Raw genomic sequence first — 3907 nt, forward strand, 5'->3', positions numbered from 1 at the left:
AAATGCAACACCCCTTCATATTAAAAGTATTGGAGAGATCATGAATTCAAGGCTCAGTCTCAAACATAATAAAAGCAATATACAGCAAACCAACAGCCAATACCAATTTAATGGAGAGATCCTTGAAGCAATTCCACTAAAATCAGGGACAAGGCTACCTACTCACACAGTATCTATTCAGTATAGTACTCTAAGTTCTAGCTAGAGCACTAAGACAAGAAAAGGAGATCAAGGGGATACAAACTGGCAAAGAAGAAGTCAATGTATCACTATTTGCAGATGATATGATAGTATACATTAGTGACCCCAAAATTCTACCAGAGAACTTCTACAGCTGATAAACAACCTCAGAATGGTGGCCATCTGTAAAATTAGCTCAAACATATCAGTAGTCTTCCTTTATATAAATTATAATGGGATGAGAAAGAAAATAGGGAAATAACACCCTTCACAGTAGTCACAAATGATATAAAATATTTTGGGGTAACTCTAACCAAACAAGTGAAGGATCTGTATGAAAAGAACTTCAAGTCTCTGAAGAAAGAAATTGAAGACAACCTCAGAAAATGGAATGTATTAATTTCACATTCACTTTTCAAAATCAGCTTTCAGTACTAATAAGATTTATTATGTAGAACGTTATAATACATATTCGTTTATGTCAAAAAAATAAGAGATGGAATCCTTGACTACCTAAATTTAGTAAGGTTGGAGACTGTGTCATCTTTTAGAAGGATTCAATTTAACTCCATATATGATAGTAATATTTTTATTGTGATTTGTGTCCTTAGGCCATTTAGAATAAACTGAGACATATGAGAAGTTTTAAAATCCTATATAGATAGAGTCTAGCATCTATTACTTCTAGTCTTTTTTATTTTCTAATAAGACAAAATTTATTCAATATCCTAAAGTTTTTATTATAAGTATCCAACAGTATAAAAAGTACAAAACAGATCTGTAGATTTCTAATGTATTAATGCAAAGTGCATGACTATATACAGTACATCCTACAGGCAGAGAAGGCTGTGGTTGAGGTCTAGTAATAAATAAATAAATAAATGAATGAATAAATGAATAATTAAATAAATACAGACAGAACGACAGACAGACAAAAGTAGAGAAGATCCATCAAAGTATATTCTACCACGAATACTGCAGCCAGAATATACAAAATATATCCCATGTCTAAGTAATACAGGAGAATGGTAATGGCTGGACTCTACTACACCAAGGTTGTGGAGAAATAACCCATTCGTTGGGCAGTCTGTGCATGTGCTAGCTTGTACTAGGTAGCTTTTTTCTAAAAGAAAGATATAAACAATGAAAAAAACCTATACAATGCCACAAACTGTGCCTTTTCCCTGTTGTGAAACTCTTAAAATCTTTAAAAATCCAGTTTCTAAAACAATCATGAGCAACAGAATACTAAGGTAGACACATACACCTCCTCTACAAGATCTCAAATGGCACTACTGTTTTTTCTGAACTTTGAGAAGAGGCAACTAGACAACTTCAATTGGGTTCCACTGAGAAGCCAACCGAATCATTGAGATCAAGGCACAGTGAATCCCAGACAGTTGTTTAAAACCAGTGTCAATTATTTACATACTGTAAGCACTCTAGGAAATATGCCCCAAGCAGCAACAACTGTGCCTGTGCATCCCCAGGACTTACACATTCTGATTAAGTAGTTATTAACCACATGTGTCCTCTACTTTTGGTTGATGCTCTGGTACTTAACCTTGCCATATAGGACCTTGCCCATCCAGGAGACAGGCCATCCCCAGAAAGAGATCTGGTTCTGTTTTACAAGATCCACATGAATCTTTTATCAATAGGAAGATAAAGAGAGGTAACAAGGTGCTACTTGTGTGCTCAGAAATTGCTTCCTCCTTCAAACTATTTACAGAAATCTCAGTCTGTCCTGCTTAATAGTCAGTAGTACAGGTCAAATCATCAGAATCTGGCAACGCCTTAGCATTTAAAATTTTAACCACCTTCTAGGCAGGTAATGCTACTTCGACTCATGACAATTATCATGAGGGAAAACAAGTGCTTAGCCAGCCATTTAAAAATGCCCCAACCACTGCCTCTCCACAGAAAGACTAAGCTACATATGGTTTATCATACAACAAATCCTATCTTTGTCTCCTGAAATTCCCTTAATTCCATTCATTAGAGGGGATTTTTAAAAACAACTTTAAGAGCACTTTACAGCAGCATTCAGATTTCCTATGAAATACCCAGGCATTTTAAATATTATGTAGACTTCTTTTTCTTGCAGTAAGCTAGAAACTGGCTTCAGAGTTTATTGGGTAAAGGATAAGGATAGTAACTCATTAAAAACCATTCTAGAAAATGTCTTTTGGCAGAATAACAGGTATCCAAGTTTAAAAAAGGAGGGTCAGTGTGTTTTCTGGTCTTTTTGAAGTTTAAAATGCTCTTTACTGCCTTCTAAATGAACCTCAATCACCAATCCTGAGTGGATATGGGCAGAGGCACTGGGGACTGGTCCTCAGGCTTCTTGGCAGCTGCTTTCTTACTGCTGCAGCAAGGCAGTAAGATGAGTGTCCATGATAACTTCCCCTAAACGACCCTTATAGATGATCCCACAACACATTTTCTATCTTTTCCTAGTAGATAAGATCTAAGAAGGAAAATACCAGAGTTCTATTAGAGCTGGAAGACATCTCCCAATCTGAGACCTCATCCAACTGGTTATTGTAGCATGGAGACTGGGCTGTAGAGGCACTTGAGGTGGTGCAATGAACATCAGAATTGTGGCATTTGAATTCCGTCTGCAGTTTACTGATCTGGTTGCTTTTCATCCTGTTTCCAGATTGAGTTTTCACTTTGTGTTGAGGAAGGCTACTGATTTATTTGAGTTAATTTTATACCCAGCCAATTTGCTGAAGTTGTTTATCAGCTTTAGTAGTTCTCTGGTGGAACTTTTGGGATCACTTAAATATACTATCATATCATCTGCAAATAGTGATATTTTGACTTCTTCTTTTCCTATCTGTATCCCCTTGACCTCCTTTTGTTGTCTGATTGCTCTGGCTAGAACTTCAAGAACTATATTGAATAAGTAGGGAGAGAGTGGGCAGCCTTGTCTAGTCCCTGATTTTAGTGGGATTGCTTCAAGTTTCTCTCCATTTAGTTTAATATTAGCTACTGGTTTTCTGTATTTGGCTTTTACTATGTTTAGGTATGGGCCTTGAATTCCTGTTCTTTCCAAGACTTTTACCATGAAGGGGTGTTGAATTTTGTCAAATGCTTTCTCAGCATCTAATGAAATTATCATGTGGTTTTTATCTTTCAGATTTTTTTATATAGTGGATTACAATTATGGTTTTCCGTATATTGACTCATCCCTGCATCCCTGGAATTAAGCCTACTTGATCATGATGGATGATTGTTTTGATGTGCTCTTGGATTCGGTTTGCAAGAATTTTATTGAGTATATTTGCGTCAATATTCATAAAAGAAATTGATCTGAAGTTCTCTTTCTTTGTTGGGACTTTGTGTGGTTTAGATATAAGAGTAATTGTGGCTTCATAGAAGGGATTCAGTAGTGTTCCATCTGTTTCAATTTCGTGGAATTGTTTGAATAGTATTGGTATGAGGTCTTCTATGAAGGTCTGATAGAATTCTGCACTAAACCCATCTAGACCTGGGCTCTTTTTGGTTGGGAGACTTTTAATGACTGCTTCTATTTCTTTAGGAGTTATGGGGTTATTTAAATGGTTTATTTGTTCCTGATTTAACTTCAGTACCTGGTATCTGTCTAGGAAATTGTCCATTTCCTCTAGATTTTCAAGTTTTGTTGAGTATAGGCTTTTGTAGTATGATCTGATGATTTTATGAATTTCCTCTGGCTCTGTTATTATGTCTCCCTTTTCAT

General features: G+C 36.0%; 1 pseudogene; it reads right to left on the reverse strand.

Annotated features, from left to right (window-relative positions):
- Window positions 1–2472: 2472 nt before the first annotated feature.
- Window positions 2473–2831, reverse strand: LOC116887684 (annotated as a pseudogene).
- Between the last annotated feature and the right edge of the window lie 1076 nt (window positions 2832–3907).

The sequence above is a fragment of the Rattus rattus genome, chromosome 18, assembly GCF_011064425.1.
Source record: "Rattus rattus isolate New Zealand chromosome 18, Rrattus_CSIRO_v1, whole genome shotgun sequence".
Taxonomy (NCBI): domain Eukaryota; kingdom Metazoa; phylum Chordata; class Mammalia; order Rodentia; family Muridae; genus Rattus; species Rattus rattus.